Below are 18,892 nucleotides of genomic sequence, written 5' to 3'. Positions count from 1 at the left end.
TTGAAGTTTAAGTAAAAGCAACAAAGAGTCTTGCAAGCTTACAGACTAGCATAATGGCATATGCTTTTTGTTGACAAGTCTACTTCCATCAGTTGTTCTCAGAGCTGACCCTACCATTAGGCAGAGCAAGGTGATTGCTTCATGCAGCATATGAGAGTTTGTGTGAGGTGTAAGGATGAGTGCACCTACCTCTAAGGTGGCGTGATGCACTCAGAGAGCAGGAGAGGACACTAATTTGTCCACATTGTTGAACTAGGAGTTAACTGTCCGTCTGGTTGACTTGTAGTTAAATGGAGAGTTACATATTCTCATTTGCCTCAGGCAGCAAAATGCCTTGGCTAACCCTGGATATTCAACTGTTTCTTGCTTTCTAGCTCCAAAAACAAATCTTTTTGGAGCAAATTTCTGTATAGATTGTACACTTGTGCAGTTCTTGTACTTTTAGAAAGCCGGTTGTATAAATTAAGGTATTGCCATACTCAGTGCCTGCATCTGATGAAATAGGCTGGCTGTTGCCTTGGAAACCCACAATTGCTGTAATGATTCAATTAAAGGTGCTACTGCACTTTATATATTCTTTACCCGTATTATCGCTCTTGGCTTATTTAGTTTAGCAGGGCTTACAAATGGACCTTGTTTTGCACCTCCCACCCTTTATCTCTACGTAACATATGTTTGCCACTTTTTTCTCCTTTTCACTTGCCTACTTGTTCCTTTAGCAGTGGCATGATAGGAAGGAAGCCAATAGGAGCTGCTTTCTATGTCTCCATGCCAGGACATGTTAAATTCATTCAGTGTGGGAAAAGCAAAAATACAGGTACAGTGGTACCTCGGGTTACATATGCTTCAGGTTACATACGCTTCAGGTTACAAACTCCAATAACCCAGAAATAGTACCTCAGGTGAAGAACTTTGCTTCAGGATGAGAACAGAAATCATGCTCCAGCGGCGCGGCAGCAGGGAAGCCCCATTAGCTAAAGTGGTGCTTCAGGTTAAGAACAGTTTCAGGTTAAGAACAGACCTCCGGAACGAATTAAGTACTTAACCCGACGTACCACTGTATATATACTAAACTTAGCTATGATGCTCTGTATATATTAAATAGTAGCAGCCATATATTTAATGTTACATTAATTTAGCCTTATTAATGCTTATTTTATTTTTCTTTGACCGAGTCTGTTACTTTTGTGGAATGCTCTCCCCAGGGAGGTTTGTCTAGTACCTTCCTTATAGCACATTCATTCCTCTTCAACCAGGCCTTGGGCTGATAAATATTCTACAGCCTTTTAAATCTGTTTGTGGGAGGGGAGTTATTGTTTTGTTGTTTCTGTTTTAACTATTTCTTGGTACTTTTATCCAGGGCTTTTTTAAGCCGGAACTCACTGAAACTCAGTTCCGGCACTTCTCAGGTTGGCGCCATTGCCATTATAAGAGAAGAAGGGAGGTGTTCACCTTTTCCTAGAAAAAAAGAACTGTTTTTATCACGTGAACTGCCCTGAAATATTTTGATGAAGGGTGGTATATAAATCTAATAAATAAAAATTAAAAATAAATAAATAAATATTTAGATTAGGTTCAGTCTTTGTGTGGTGGATTTTATTAAAGTGTTATCACGTACTTTATTGCATCCGCCAGGGCTAGATTGTTGAGAGAGGGTCTAGTCCTTTCATTTTCACACAGAACATCTATAGTGGAAACGGTTGGCTACTCCAGTCCATAGCCTCAGAGATGCAATGGAATCCTAAGCAAGTTTACTGAGAAGCAAGTCCCATTCTGAAAGCATGGAATATATCCCACTGAACTCAAGAGGACTTTGTTCTGAGTAAATGTACATAGGACTGCACTGTACATTTATTATTAATTTGATCTGTTAACCTGTTCTTCACGCTGAGATCCCAGGGTGGATCACAACTATGTAAATACAACATTTAAAACAGTTTTTTTAAAAAAATAGAAAGGTAAGTATACAGAGGTCAAAGGCCAGGATATCTTCAGCATTCAGTGAAAACTCTGTAAGTTAAGTTGCCAGATGCAAGACTATGGGGAGGGAGTGTGATAACTTAGGGGCTGCCACAAAGAATGTCTTGTCCCAGACCACCACCAGCCTGCCAAGCTTTTAAGGGCCAGGGAAATGCCAAGATGGCCCCCTCTACTTATCTTAATACCTAGAGGGTCTGTAGAGAAGGGGATGGTATTTCAGATATTGGGGGCCTAAGTCATTTAGGGCTCCAAACACTAACATGAACTGGGCCTGAAAACGAACTGGCAATCCATTCAGCTGTTTTAAAGCTGAGGTTATATGAGATCTAAATGGAACCCCAGCCGGTAATCTGGCACTGCATTTTGGACTGGTTGAAGTTTCCTGAGTTTTTGTTCAAGGCCAGCCCCACATGGAGTGCATTGCAGTAATACAGTCAGTAAGTTACCAGAGCATGGCGTGTAGAGGCCAAGTCATTTCTGTACGAAAGGGGCCATAGCTGGCAAACTAGCTGGAGCTGGGGGAAAGTACTCTAATCCCAGTACTCCAGTGACATAGTTGAATCCAGGAGCACCTGCAAGCTATGGACTGCATCTTCCAGTGGAATACAACTCTGTCCAGGACTGGTCATCTCGCCAGTCCCCAGACTCAAGAACTCAGAACACATAACACGTCTTTTTCAGGATTCAGCTTCAATTTGTTGGCTCACATCTAGCCCATCACTGCCTACTAAGCACTAGTCATAACACCTCAGCAGCCTCTCCTAATTCATAAGGAACAGAGAAATAGAGCTGGGTATCATCTGCATATTGATGACACATCACTGCAAATATCCTGATGACAGCTCTCAGTGGCTTCATATAGATGTTAAATAGCATAGGGAGAATCTACTCTCCTAGCTTGCTCTCCTTTCTCCCCAATAACTTCTGTATCATTTCCCTCTTCTTTTTTAAACATAACAGCTCAGAGGGGTGATATTAGTTTTAACACGGTATAAATTTAAAATTAATTATTTAATAGTCAAGCAAAAAATCAACAGCAATTCATATTTAATGAGCCAAATAGTACACCTTCCAGGTGCACTTACTCAGCTGGCATAATACTGCATGAGGAAGTTGCTAATTGGGATGATAAATTGTAACCTAAGGGTAGATACTATCTGCAAAATGTACCTGTCTAGCTGGCATAGATGACAGTCTGGCTGGGACCCTGGAATACAGAGCTTTTGTGCCTTGTGTTGGATTTTGACCTGTGAGAAATGAGTATTTTTTTCACAAGAAAAATGGACAGATCACAAATAGAATGAATATGCTTTTTGCATAGCAAAAATTATTAATGGACAGAGCCCCTCTTTCCCCAGTGAGTTTTCTCTTTTTTTTCTTTCTTTTTTTCCATCTCAAGAGGTTCTTTGGATCCTAGCCAAAAAATGTTGAAGTTAATTGTTTCAAAATTAATGTACAATAGGTATGTATGTTCCTATAACGTACTGAGTAATGGCATGGGCAGGCAAACTAAGGCCCGTGGGCCGGATGCAGCCCAATCGCCTTCTCAATCTGGCCCGTGGACGGTCCAGGAATCAGTGTGTTTTTACATGAGTAGAATGTGTGCTTTTATTTAAAATGCATCTCTGGGTTATTTGTGGGGCATAGGAATTCGTTCATGTTTTCCTCCAAAATATAGTCTGGCCCCCCACAAGGTCTGAGGGACAGTGGACCGGCCCCATGCTGAATAAATTTGCTGACCCCTGGAGTAATGGCCATTGGAATAGATATATCTTTCATCTTACTTTTTTGTATATCCAAGTGCTTCATATTTAATGGTCACAATTTAGCCCTATTCAGGTGTTCTAAATTCCTCACATGATAAGGAAAAGTGAGGACAAGTATGCAACTCTGTCCACCCCCACCCCCCTGCTCTGGCATTTCCCCTCCTACTTGCAGCAAGAAATCTTCAAAAATAGATGCATCATTATATTTTCCTATGCAAAAGATACAATAAAAATGGAACATTTAAAACTCCCTAGCTTATATTGCAGCAGCTGCTCAGATGCTGTATGCAAAGTATTGGGAATGACCAAAAATACTGCAGATGGATGAATGGATTAATAAAATGTGAAAGTATACTGTACTAGCTAAATTTATGAACTCTGTGAGACGGAGAGGAACGACGCCAAACATTAGATTTATTTATAATTAAGTGGAAACCGTAGATACAATTTTGGACTCCAATTCTTTATTTCCAACAATGCAATATGGCAATAATGAGAGAAAATGCAATAGTGATTAGTTATGACCTTTGTGAAGTTAGAAATCTTAATATTTTTCAGTGCCCTGACATACATGTATTTTGGGATATAGCATTTGAGAAGTGTTATACAGTTTGTTTTGGAAGAATTTCAGGTAGTTTTTCAGTACCATATAACAATAATAGAAAAACTACATTTAAAAAAACGTGTCTCGTGTGTTGCTCTCCTTTAGCTGTAAATTAGCCAAAGGAAACACCCTTTCTCTTATTCATATCCCACTGCCTGAATGTATTAACGTCTTCTGGGCATTGCCTTTGCCATACTTTATCTGTATTATACCTGGCTCTAGAGTAGCTATAGTAAGTCAGTCTACTAATAGTATCAAAGCTTTCTGTTAACAAATCTCAGCAAGTTTGGGCATTAGATCGTTCTGAACTATCCCCTCACAAAAGCGAGGCTTTTTTTGAAGCCAGAATAAGCTGATCCTAGAAAAGCAGGTTAAGGCAAGTATCAAATGGTTTGTCAGCTAAATACACTGCAAGGGTGGAGGATTACATTCATAATATGTTGTGTATTATGGGTTAAGCTACCCATCTCTAAGAGGGAAATACAGATTATTTGAATCAGTCATCTTAACTTTATTTGCAGTGATGAAAATTATATGTTTCAGCTGGAGTAAAACTTGGAAACAAGATCTTACGTGTTTTAGAAATCCATTCTTATCTTACTCAGTTTTGTACCAGTATACAGTATAAAACATAAAGTGTTTTAGAAGATGAGTTGATAGTCGGATAGTGGTGTGTTGGAAATGGTTTGTCCATTTTATTATTTGATCTTGTGAAACACAGTAGCTCAGCAGCAAGCATCAGCACTAGTTCAGAAGGATGGCAACAGTCGGGAGACTCGGGTGAAAGCTGGGGGTGCAGTGACAGCATCTGCATTCTGAGGCAGCTGCCTCACTTTGCCTAATGGTAGGGACAGACCTAAAAGATTAATTTTGAGAGACAAAATTAGGCAGCAGTGTATCTTGACATGGAAATGACTTGATGTTGAAATTTAGTAAGGCTAAGGCTGAAACATTCAATTTAGCAGCAGTTTTCACTTTGGTAGTTATTTAAAGGTAAAGGTAAAGGTACCCCTGCCTGTACGGGCCAGTCTTGACAGACTCTAAGGTTGTGCGCTCATCTCACTCTATAGGCCGGGAGCCAGCGCTGTCCGCAGACACTTCCGGGTCACGTGGCCAGCATGACAAGCTGCATCTGGCGAGCCAGCGCAGCACACGGAACGCCGTTTACCTTCCCGCTGGTAAGCGGTCCCTATTTATCTACTTGCACCCAGAGGTGCTTTCGAACTGCTAGGTTGGCAGGCGCTGGGACCGAACGACGGGAGCGCACCCCGCCGCGGGGATTCGAACCGCCAACCATGCGATCGGCTTTAAGGATTACATGGGGAAGGTTGAGAACACTGCCTATTACAGAAAAAAGGTGTGTGGTAGTTGTGATTATTGTGTAGCTGTCAACACATTTTCTAGTACAATATGTGTTTGAGGTTTGTCCAAGGGAAATGAAATGAATGAGTGCTTTCTGTTCTCAAATAATTGGTGATTCATTCCTGATGGAATGCATTTCTATTTTTGACAATGTGCTGCATACTATTTCAAAATAATGGCAGTGAATTATGGCATTTCTACATCTCTTATTTGCATTGCAAGCTGGAAAAATGTTACGAAAGGACACATTCGAGGTTTCATTCATCTCAACCAATGAACTTAATAAATTTATGTGTTTGCTCCTATTGATATATATATATATTAAGGTTCCCGTTTTAAAAATATAATAAAAGAGCCCTGTTCAATAAGAGCAAAGGCCTATCCAGTCCAGTAGCCCATTTGCCAAAGAAAACAACTAAATGCCTGTGGGAAACCCACAAGCAAGATACAAGCACAATAGTACTCAGGCAACCCATATTTACAGGTATGCTATCTCTGATCCTGGATATATTATCTAACTATAATGGCTAGTAGGGTTTAATAGCCTTATCCTCCATGAATTTGTATAGTTTAACTATGTGCTGTGTGAAGAAGTATTTCCTTTTGTCTTTTTTTAATCGCCCAACATTTAGTACCCTGGCTGACCCCAGGTTTTAGTATTATGACTCTCTTACCTGGAAAGCCGTCCAAAATTCACCTCTAGCTTTATTTCTGCTGTTTGCCCAACCAGGACCTCATGCTTTTTGCTTAAAGTATGGGAGACATGTAACAGCTAGGTTTTATTTTTATATATATAAAAAGAGGAGTGGTGATTGCTTCTTTATTTCAGAATCCTAGCTGCTTAATTTGGTACCTCAGCACTGAGCCCCCTTCATGAATCACTGCCTTGCCATGGCGAAGGGGCTTGAATAACCAGAGAAGCTGTGAGCTATGCCGTGCAGGGCCACCCAAGATGGACAGGTCATAGTGGAGAGTTTTGACCAAACACGATCCACCTGGAGCAGGAACCAGCAAGCCACTCCAGTATCCCTGCCAAGAAAACTCCATGGACAGCACTGAGCAGAGACTTATTCAATCTCTATCTTGGAAGTGAGCCTGGAGGCTGACCTTACGGCTGCAACATCCAGCCTAGTATTTACACTTTATTGTTTTATATTTGTCCTCATTTCCCGCCCCCATTTCATAGTGTAACATCTTGCCTGATGGTAAGTACAGTGGTACCTTGGTTTGCAACTGTTTTGGATTACAACCGTTTTGGATTACAACCATGTCAAACCTGGAAGTGTGTGTCCCTTTTAAAAAAAATATTATTAACTCCCCCTTTTTTTTGGAGGCTCCATTGGCGAAAGCACGCCTTGGGTTACAACCTGTTTTGATTTACAACTGGACCCCTGGAACGGATTACGGTTGTAAACCAAGGTACCACTGTATTGGATAATTAAAATTCTTGTCACGATTTTGTGACATTTTGTTTGGTACTAACAAACATATTGTCCAAGTGTGGGGTTTTTGAGCTGCTTTTTTATGGACAAACACCCCCTTGCTTTTTAATATAGTTTTTAATATTTCCAGCAGAGCAGCAATTGCTGTGCCTCATGATCTGTCATCATCTGCAGTAGTGATGCCTATTTTTCTCATGAAGCAAACCGTTCAAACCCCACCCCCAATGTGTTATATAGAGATCAATAAAATATTACATGGCTCCGAGCAAAATCGTTTCTATCCAATACACAAACAGTAAAGGTAGCGGTGTTGGCCCATAAGAAAAAATCCATACTACAGCAATACCTTTATTAGGCTGAACAAAAGGTCACAAAATAGTGTGCAAGCCTTTGGGTTTTCAGGAACTCTTCATTAGGTTAGGTGATAAACAGAGCAATGGAAAGAGGGGAAACAATACTTGTTTGTTTCATGGAAGAATGGAGAGAAATCAGGTTGACAGTTGGATTGTATATTTTCAAAGAAGAGGCAACAACCATTGTACGTTCCTTCTCCATAGCAGTGTTAGGTTCAGTCTGAATCCTGCAAAGCTCCTTACACAGCTTCATTGGAAGGTCCCTCCCTCCCTCCTACTTTTCTGTCTTAAGACTATGACAAGATGCAGACTCCATGATCTCACCATTAGCCAACTTCCTCATCTGCATGTTGCTTTCTTTACTGGGATTTACATGAAAGTGATACGTGTATCACAAATTTTGCTAGTTGATGTTACAGTGTGCCCAGATTCTGTGCAGGAATACTTCTAAATAAGTCCCACTTAATTCAATGGGGCGTAGTCCCAAGTATATTGTTGTTGTTGTTAGTTTATATACTGTTTGATTGGGGGAGGGGGAAAACCTCAAGAGTTATTTATGCCATAAAATTTCTATACTGCTTGGTTGTGGAAAAAACCTCAAAGCAGTTTAAAAGAAAGTCTATGCATTTTACGTAGAAGTTTAACTATGTTGAGGGCAGGTGGCACTGTGGGTTAAAGCCTCAGTGCCTAGGGCTTGCCGATCGAAAGGTCGGCGGTTCGAATCCCTGCGGCGGGGTGCGCTTCCGCTGCTCGGTCCCAGCGCCTGCCAACCTAGCAGTTCGAAAGCACCTCCGGGTGCAAGTAGATAAATAGGGACCGCTTACCAGCGGGAAGGTAAACGGCGTTTCCGTGTGCGGCTCTGGCTCTGGCTCTGGCCAGAGCAGCGATGTCACACTGGCCACGTGACCCGGAAGTGTCTCCGGACAGCGCTGGCCCCTGGCCTCTTAAGTGAGATGGGCGCACAACCCCAGAGTCTGTCAAGACTGGCCCGTACGGGCAGGGGTACCTTTACCTTTACCTTTTAAGTACATAGAATGGCAGCAACATCCTATTGTGTACAATGGTACCTTGGCTTCCAATTGGCTGATAGCTAGGTTTTTGCACAGCGGAAGCTGCAACTGGACATTCGTGTTACGAAGAACGTTCGAATGGAGCACTCACTTCTGGGTTTTCGGCGTTCGGTAGCCAAAACGGAGCCGTTCTGAGGTACCACTGTACACTTATTCTGAATTTCATCCCATTGTTCTCAATGGGTTTTATTATTTTCTTACCTGGGTGTACGCCCCCTTGAAATAAATTGTACATCTATTTAAGCAGACATATATAGGATTGCACTGTTAGCCTTATTTCATAGATGTTCCAGTTAAGGTTGCCAATCTCCCCCCCCCCCCCGAACACCTTGTGTGCCTTTAACAGCTAGTACAGTATAGGGGCAAGTTTTGTGTGTTTAATATTCTATCTTGGTAGTGGACAGTGTACTTTAAAAATGAAAGGAATTCAGAAACCTGCAAGTTGTCTTACATTTCCTCACTAGAAATGTACAAAAGCCATCTACCTTTAAAAGCCTCGGGCAAACTTGGCATTTGGATTTCTATTCCAGTGGTTGACAAATTGACTTGGGGGCAGAAATGAAAGACATGCGTGTCTCTGGATGTAGCCACTGGAATAACTTTCCTGTATAAAACTAACAGCCTGTTCTTATACATCAGGCATAGGCAAACTCGGCCCTCCAGATGTTTTGGGACTACAACTCCCATCATCCCCAGCTAACAGGCCCACTGGTCAGGGATGATGGGAATTGTAATCTCAAAACATCTGGAGGGCCGAGTTTGCCTATGCCTGCTATACATATTAATTTAGAACAGAATTTTTAAAGACTTTCTCTTTAGTGAGTGCTGCTATTATTATTATTATTATTATTATTATTATTATTATTATTATATTTACTGCCCTTCACAGGGCAGTTTACAGGATTGCAGATTTTGACTTTGCCAATTTTTGTTTCAGTTCATTTTTTAAAAATAATGCTTCGGGCCACGGCACCAGGAGAGAAGAGTTCATGGAGCCCACTCCCCGCACACTAGATTATTTCTTTTTAATCCCCCTTCCCTCTTTCTATCATATACACTTAGCTCCAGCTCCGTTTTTCAGCCCTAGGTAGGGCAGGGTAAGAATGATCTTTGTTAACTGAACATGGCAAGAATGTTCTCTTAAAAGTGTGCCCTAGGACCCTTGTGATATCACAAAGGATTCTGGAATTGACTTTCTGTTAAAGCAGGGAAGCCAGCCAAGTTGGAAGCAGTGTAAGTCATTAAACACAGAGGGTGGTATTCAACTAAGTTTTAATCATAGCAGACCTACTAAAACTAATGGACCTAACTTAGTCATGCTCATTAATTTCAGTGAGTAAAACTTAGTTGAATGCCACGCATACATTGCATCCAGCAGGGCAGGAACCCCTACAGTAGTAACTACATTAAGCAGCTGCCTAACCTGGCTGTATGATTGGGCTGGAACTATGTTTACCTTGCACAAACTGCTGGGAATTGATCAGAAAATGTTTAATTTTATAAATGTATGGCCTAATACATTTTTAGTAGTCATAGCTAGAAACCAGTTTTAAAAGCAGAAGTGATTTATGAGTGTGGCAGGCTGAAGTAAAGGATTTACATTATTCTCCTTTTGATGTGGATTCCTAGAAAAAAGACTTTCTGGCTGTAGCAACAAGGAGGTAAATCTTCAAAGCATAACAAACCACTGCACTCTGAATTAATTTATTGGAAAAAGAGGAGTATAGATAAAGGCACATGATACCCAATTTGTGGTTTCTCGCTCATCCTATATAAAAACACTGAGGGTTGGATATGTACTTATCCTCATTTACATCACACTGTTCATATCCAGCACCCCAGTTCTTGTTATGAACAGATCTGTCAGAACGGGGCACTGTTGTTTTTCAGGCACCCAGCCTATTTGCAGTTATAGTGGCAATCTTAAATACCCTTGAGGAACAAATACAAGATCACTTAAAGTGGATTAGTGACTCCTTGGCGATTTTTAGCTGTGCTGTTACAGTGCAGAGTGCTCAAAGGCTGCTTAAAAGAGGATTTCCCTCACTCTTTTAGCTCCATGCTTAATATAGATGAAGCGGGGATTCTAAGGCATGTTAGTAATAATGAATACAAATCATGGAAGTGGGAAGTTATTCCAAGTTCAAACAGGCCACAAATTTCACTGGAAAGCCAAGACTAATGGCAGATTTCATTTCAATGACATATACCAGTAGTCTGGAATGGGAAAGACTTTGAGTAGATATCCACATGGCGTGCAGAAGTCCTATTTCAAAATTGCCACTGGCCCATACTCTTGCAGCACCTGTCACATGAACCATGGCACCTATAGCGAACAAATTTATGTAAAGCTGTAAGTTTTCAGGTGTTCCAGTAATAGCCATAAAAATAAATAAATAAATAATAAATAAAACAATAAAACAATAAACATAACCAAAATATGTTGAAGAGAAAAAGGCACTAGGTGTGGTCACCAGATATGTTTTTAAAATTACTTAATATAATCCTAAAGGTAAAGGGACCCCTGACCATTAGGTCCAGTCGTGACCGACTCTGGGGTTGCGGCGCTCATCTCGCTTTATTGGCCGAGGGAGCCGGCATACAGCTTCTGGGTCACATGGCCAGCATGACTAAGCCGCTTCTGGTGAACCAGAGCAGCGCATGGAAATGCCGTTTACCTTCCCGCACTTTGACGTGCTTTCGAACTGCTAGGTGGGCAGGAGCAGAGACCGAGCAATGGGAGCTCACCGCATCGCGGGGATTCGAACCACCGACCTGATCGGCAAGTCCTAGGTGCTGTGGTTTAACCCTACAATGCAATCCTACCTTTCAACAATTCCTTTTCTTAGGGATGTTGCACAGACTAAAAACTAAACAACAAAATCTGCCGTATATTTTGAAAACTTGTTTGTTTACATTTGGATACTTCTTAAGATTGCATAACCAAATTCTGCATGATAGTTTTTGAAATCAAAAGCAGTTTTAAAATAAATAAATCTGAGTCAAGATGACAAGCTGAACTTTTTAGTCTGCTTACATATGCCCCATTCAGTCCCTGATTAATGAGCAGAGTCAGGACCAAACTTTTATGTTGCTTCCATCATGACAGGCACACCTTGTAATGGGTCACCCAATCTGACTCCCCAGTCTGCCTGTATGGCAAGAGGGCCCTCAGTTTGTTTAGGCTTAGAATGATTAATCTAGCTTAAAAATGTTTCTGGTTCTCAGACAGAAAATCTTGGGACTTATTGCTGCTTTGAGAAACCATAGCCAAGGCTCCAGGTCAGTGACTTCAAATTACATCAGTCTCATCCTTGGTACATGGAGCATTAAGTGTTTAAACTTATAATTTATAAAACTTAAAAAAAACAACTAGTAACCTTCACAGGGAGGATGACTTTGTCCTCTATCTGCACATCATGGCCTTTGATATTCAATACACTTTTATAAATTTTGCATTTGTGCTACATGGTGTACTCTTGTATAAACTGGTGCTTCTCAAACAAAAATGGATTAAAACCTAGCATGGTGATTCAGACCCACTCCCCATCATACCTTAGGTAAAGGTAAAGGGACCCCTGACACTTAGGTCCAGTCATGGCCGACTCTGGGGTTGCGGTGCTCATCTCGCTTTATTGGCCAAGGGAGCCGGCATACAGCTTTTGGGTCATGTGGCCAGCATGACTAAGCCACTTCTGGCAAACCAGAGTAGCGCACAGAAACGCCGTTTACCTTCCCGCCAGAGCGGTACCTATTTATCTACTTGCACTTTTGGGTGAGCTTTCGAACTGCTAGGTTGGCAGAAGCAGGGACCGAGCAACGGCAGCTCACCCCGTCATGGGGATTCGAACTGCCGACCTTCTGATCGGCAGGTCCTAGGCTCTGTGGTTTAACTCACAGCGCAACTCGCGTCCCTCCCCATCATACCTTGCTTTGTCCCAAATATGCCCCAAGTGTCGGCAGTGCTTTTATCAATTCCTTTATTCCTTTACTCTGTGGTTGAATTCTTAGATGCCTGTATGGCAACTTGCTAAGGAAAAATGCCTTTTGTCTAGGTTCATGAGGTTGCTATCACTTCTACACTACACCTTGACATCCCAACACAGTGGGAAACAAAGTAATTGTAGGTTACCCCATACCCACCTCACAGTGATATCCCCAATACTGTACTTGCAACTTTTCAGGTCAGGCCCAGCATCAGTACAGTACAGAGCATCCTTGAGCATTATTGTGACAACTCCTGCCCTGTGCCTCCACAGTGGATGGCTAGTTCTGGGAGCTAAATTTCCCATGATGCCCTGGTGTGATGCTGTGTCAGGGACATCATGGAAATTAGAATGGCAGTTCAAAAATAACAGCACTGATTGTAGATCTTCTGCTGCTGCCACCAGGGCCCAGCAATAGAGGAGGGGGTCCAAAGGAGGGCATTTTATTGAGGGCCCCCTCAAACCTGGAGTTGGCCCTTTCACAGGTTATCATCACAGGTCTGAAAACTCGGTGAATTCCAAATTTTGTTGGCTGCACCTGGGATGCACCAGGTCCTGCTACATTTGTCAAGAACTTGCCACAGTTGGTGCTGCCTCCACTCCCGAGTCACCAGACTGTGGGCTTGGCCACATTTACTTACCTTTCACCCCACTCTTTCCAGGCAGAGGTCTGCGTTTCAACACTCCCTGTCTGAGTGTGGTGGTGTTTTTTTTGCTCCAGGCTTTCCTCCCAAAACACACTCTTTAAAGCTGAATCAGAGCAAACATCAATTAAGATTTCCCACAGATTGATACTTGCTCTGAATGCACTTTAAAAGAGCGGGTTTTCACGGGGAAAGTTACGGAGCAAAAAAAGGGTGCCCCGGACATGGAGCATAAAATTGCAGACCATGGCCAAAAGAGAGGAGGAAATGTGTTTTGACTCCATCTTCCCAAGCTGTCCCCAACCTCCTCTGGGGCTCCCAGTCTTTCTTCATTTTTTAACCAGATAATTGTGCCTCTCCTCCTGTGCCTGCTGCAGTAAGCCTCAATTCTTGACTCTCCTGTTTCCCTTGACCTGTCCTTACTATGATGGCCACTTCACACAAAATATTTGTCTTAACTCTGTGTAGGAGGGGAAAGTCATGCCTGAAGCAACCTTCATAATTACAATAATGGAAATACTTTGGTGTAAGTTTGGCCAAAATTTGATTGCTAATTTTCTCAAAACTGAGGTAACATGATTCTTGTTGTTCTGAAGAAGTGTGCATGCACATGAAAGCTTATACCCAGAACAAACTTAGTTGGCCTCTAAAATGCTACTGGACAATTTTTTATTTATTTTGACTGCTTCAGACCAACACAGATACCTACCTGAATCTTATGTTCTGGTCACTTACACCTTTTCTTCCTGCTTGTAAAAGCCTACTATTAGCAGATAAGCCTGACTGGTAGAAGTGGTACAGTTCCATCTTCAACATTATTTCCTGCCTACTCTTGCAAAAGCCATGTTTTCAGTTGTATCACTCTCAAGTTAAACTATAATTCTCACTGCTTAGTTGAATTATGGTCACAGAATGCTGTTCCTCAGCTGCTGATCTTACAAAATTAATAAAGCTGGCTCTTTTGTCTTCCTCTTTTTACAGTTACGTTTTGTAGGGATGAAATATTTCATGCAAAGGTGAATGTCTTTGACCTTTGCTTATCACAGATAATGTGAACAAATCCATGCTGCTGTTACTCTGCAAGGGTTTGCTTCTGGAAGTGTGTATTTGCTTCCATGTTTTTCTAAGAATTGCTATGTTTCCTTTAAAAAGGCAGCATTTTGCACATATTTTACTTGTAGATAGCTTTGAATTTCAGCTAGGATGACCAGATGCAGTGGCACACCACCTAACACTTCACAGATAAGAACATTCTTCTTAATGTTGTACCTCCATTCTCAGATCAAAGAATGTCATCTCCTGTCCCTGCCTGTCTTACCCCATTGAACACTACCAAAGTACTGAGTTTTCCTGAGCTCTGTTTTATTTACTCTGCAACAGTAGTGGCTGCTGAAGCAAAACATCTTAATAAATGGACCATGGCAGTTTCCCTTTCATAAGATCTAATCACACAGTGGTTCTTGCTGCACATACTACAATATGCTACATACTAAGAGTGAATTCATTCACTAATCATGAATCCTTATGTAGGCAAAATAGCACCTCACACAAACAAGGAAGGGGTATCAGCAGGCTTGAGAGGTGGGGAATCAAAGGGGGGGGGACCAAAGACAGCTCAACAAAGACTGAGGTGTGTGTATGGAAGAACCAACAGAAAATTGGAGGGTTGGAATGAAGTATACTCAAAGAAGGCATAGCTAGATGGTTGGAACTCTTTATAGGAGCACTCCAGCCTGCAGGGTCCCACTTATTGCAAGTAAAAGATATTCAGCCCCATGTGCTATTGAGGCAAGTAGTTATGGGGAAATAATTCTGTCTTCTGTAGCATTCTGAAATCCACAGCAGTCCTCTCCACGTGTCACAATCCAGTTTAAATCCTGTTGAAATCAGTTGTGATTGTGACTAACTTAAGACCTATTAATTTCAATGGGACTTAAGTGCAGCTTTTTTAAAGTGCTACAGTCAGTTTGAAATTCCACCTTGGCAAAAAGCAGGGAACTCATAAAATTTGTAACAAAGATATAAAATAATATCATTTGAAGAATTCTACACAAATCCTCTGAACAAGAGTATTTGTTTCTAATATACATGCCTAGGATTGCTGTGCAAGTCCTGAAGTTCAATTTAGACTTTATTCCATGTGCATATAGCATTATAACCTTTTGTACTTTGCTTCTTGCAGGCTTTGCTAGAGAAGTGAATTATGAATCTTTATACTGCATTGTACTAGCAGAGAACAGAGTTTCTGGGGCCTTTTATTTTAGGAACACAAAAACCAAGGTGACTTTTTAATTCAGTTTCCTTCATTTCCCCTTCCTTTGCTGTTCTAAATTAAGGGTGGACAACACCCCCAGCCCCAACAGCAGGAGGAAAGCAGTAGCCAGACAAACTGCAAACCAGGTAAAACTTTTGCTACTAGTTTCCTGTTCTGCCTTGCTACTGCTCCCTCCTGGAGAGAGAGGAGATGCAGGATCATGCCTGGAAGAGTAGGGTGGACCCCACTTCCAATTTGCAACAGCTGGCCTGATAACAGACTAACAGACTTCCAGGTGGAGAATTTCCAAGGGGAAAAATAGTTCTTTATCTGCTAATTAGTGGGAGGGAGTATTGTTTGTTTATTATTAAAGTATAGTTAATGTTGTTTGTTATTATTTATAAGGCAGTTGGTTCCCCCCCCCCACCATAAATGTTATGTTAGACCAGAGCTTTCCAAACTGTTACAACACGTGTGTCGGCTGCAGTATGTAGGTGTGTCGGGCAAATGCTCCCCACGCTTCTCCCAAGGCTGATAAAAAAGGGTAAAGGACCCCTGGACAGTTACCGGTAAGTCCAGTTAAAGGCGACTATAGAGTTGCGGCACTCATCTCCCTTTCAGGCCAAGGGAGCCGGCGCTTGCCCACAGAGAGCTTTCCGGGTCATGCGGCCTACTTCTGGTGCAACAGAACACTAAAGGAAGCCAGAGCACACAGAAATGCCGTTTACCTTCCTGCCACAGTGCTACCTATTTATCTACTTTTACTGGTGTGCTTCAAACTGCTAGTTTGGCAGAAGCTGGGACAGAGCAACAGGAGCTCACCCCGTCATGCTGACCTTCCGATCAACAATTCCAAGAGGCTCAGTGGTTTAGACCACAGTGAAAGGGTTAGTTCAGGCTTCCTCAAACTCGTCCCTCCAGATGTTTTGAGACTACAGTTCCCATCATCCCTGACCCACTCGTCCTGCTAGCTAGGGATCATGGGAGTTATAAGCCAAAAACATCTGGAGGGCCGAGTTTGTGGAAGCCTGGGTTAGTTTAACTTCCAGTTTGCTGGTAAAAATGAATGAATGTGTCACGAAATGATGCATGTCTAAAAAGTGTGTCACCAATATGAAAAGTTTGGAAAGTTCTTTTAGACAATATATTGATGTATGATTTCCCCCCTTTCCCTTATTGCGGTGTATTTCTCTCTCTCTCTGTGTGTGTGTGTGTTTATGTATACATACACACTAACACTGTTGTAAGTTACTTAGGGTGACAAGCAACTAATAAGTTTAACTAATTAATTAAAAAAATAAACAGACACTGTTCAGCACTGCTACTATTGCTTTTTTTGATTTTGGCTAACACTGAAGGCATGATGTTCTGTGATTCTATTTCGTTCTTGTCTCCCTTTTCTGTCATTATGATGGTTACAATGGCCAACTCTCCTGACCAATGAACCAAGCAGTGGGATGATGGGTTGCTCTTGCACAGTGAATGTAAATGAAGTGTTGAAAAAGGACCTTTACATGTGATGTGCAACGTTCTTTGCTCAGAGGCCCAATCGCAATCTCTCCACATGACAGTAATTGGTTACCTTCTACTGAACAGAGGATTTCAAACCATATACCTTCTGGGAACATTTATCCCTACTTAACGTTGTCTACCAGATACTGTAACCCCTACACACATTGCAGATATTAATGAGGCATGTCCATACACTCAATTCACATGAAATAGTGACTAGGCATCTTGGGTTTCACTACTGTCATTCATGAATGTGCACTGCTGAACACATCCAACACTCCCTTATGGTAATGTATTGCAGGGGAAGATTAGCAGTCTGACAAGTGATCCAGGGAAGGGTTTTGTTTCATTACTGATTTTCTTCTTATTAAAAGCATAGTGATGTTTCCACATTAACATCAGAGCTTCATGAAGCAGAGTTGGAAAATTACATCTCTAGAAAATAAGATGGTTCACAGACTGAGAGTCATACTTAACAAGGTGGGGGAGGAGATTTAGGGGCCGTGTGACATTTCATCCCAAACTGATAATGTAGGAAATTGAGGATGTATTTTATCCGCTGTAGAATTCAAGGTCAGAATGTTGACCTAGAATGCAGCAGCTCTGAAAAATACCAATTCCATCTTGGAGATCATTAGGAAAGGGATTGAAAATACAATTGCCAGAATTATAATGCTGTTATACAAATCGATGGCATGGCCACAACTTGGGTTACCATGTTCCATTATGATTGCCTTACTTAAAAAAGGACAACATTAAGACCTGAAAAAGGTTTAGAAAAGGGCAACCAAAATGATCAGGGGGATTCTTAATATGGGGGGCGGGGGCGGGCGGAAGGGGTGTCTGTGTGATAGGTGTGAAATATTATACACTGTGTGGATAAGATAGCTAGGAAGAGGTTTTTCTCCCTGATAACACTAGAACCCAGGGCCATGAAGCTGAATGTTGGAAGATTCAGAAGAGACAAAAGAATGTGTCTCTTCACATAGCACAAAGTTAAACTATAGAATTTGATCTCACAAGATGTACTGATGGCTGCCAACTTGAATGGCTTTAAATTCATAGACGATATGACTATCAATGGCTACTAGCTATGTTCTACCTTTACTGTCAGAGGCAGTATGCCCTGGAATACTAGTTATGAGCTTGGTTATACACATGTGGATGTAATGTATAGTTTGTCCCTCACTATTGCATGCCTAGACTTAAGTACTTGTAGCCGTTTCCTGCTCTGGCCCGAGAGGGCAAGGCTATATAACATATGTATAGTACTGTACTCTTTCCTGGTACGTGGAATAAGTCTCCCTGGCTCTCTCCCTAGATAGCCCAGTTAGTGATAAACATGCCTAGTTCCAAATTTAAGACATGTTTTAATTGCCCCATCTATCAGGGTAACTTACACTGACTCTAAGAGATTGTACTAGTGATAGCTGCCACTCATGTTTTTCTCAGATACTTTTTAAAAAAAGATTTTACGTTCACAATAGAATCATAGAGTTGGAAGGGACCCCCAAGGGTAATCTAGTCCAACACCTTGCAATGTAGGGATCTCGACATGCTGTATTGAAACCACACCGGGCTGGCATAGCTTTGCAAATGTGCAAGCAGTTTTATTTCTGCACAAATGCTTATTTAAGGTTCATCACTCACTGACACATGTGCTTTCCAAGAATCCTATCGCTGCCCAGGTTTCAGTTCCCACATGGAAACTGCATGACCTGTGTTGGAAGAAAAGCAAGGATTTGAGAAGCTTTTTTCTTTTTTTTTAAAAAAAGGATAATTAACCGATTGCAATTGCTCTGTGGCCCAGACACTAAGATGTAGACACATATGCGCGTTTTTAAAAAATATCTATTTTTCACGAATTGGCCAACATTTCCCACAGTGCAGTCAAATGCAACTAAAAAAAAAAAATACCG

General features: G+C 41.5%; 1 long non-coding RNA gene across 1 annotated transcript; it reads right to left on the bottom strand.

The window, feature by feature from the left end:
* Positions 1 to 4,334: 4,334 nt before the first annotated feature.
* Positions 4,335 to 18,663, bottom strand: LOC307218962. The gene is made up of 2 exons (XR_013840194.1): positions 18,624 to 18,663; positions 4,335 to 5,206 (listed from the first exon to the last, which is right to left on the bottom strand). It is a non-coding gene; the product is annotated as an uncharacterized lncRNA (long non-coding RNA).
* Positions 18,664 to 18,892: the final 229 nt, after the last annotated feature.

This window comes from Podarcis cretensis (genome assembly GCF_951804945.1).
Source record: "Podarcis cretensis genome assembly, chromosome: 6".
Taxonomy (NCBI): domain Eukaryota; kingdom Metazoa; phylum Chordata; class Lepidosauria; order Squamata; family Lacertidae; genus Podarcis; species Podarcis cretensis.
This window is presented reverse-complemented; position numbering and strand designations above follow the sequence as displayed.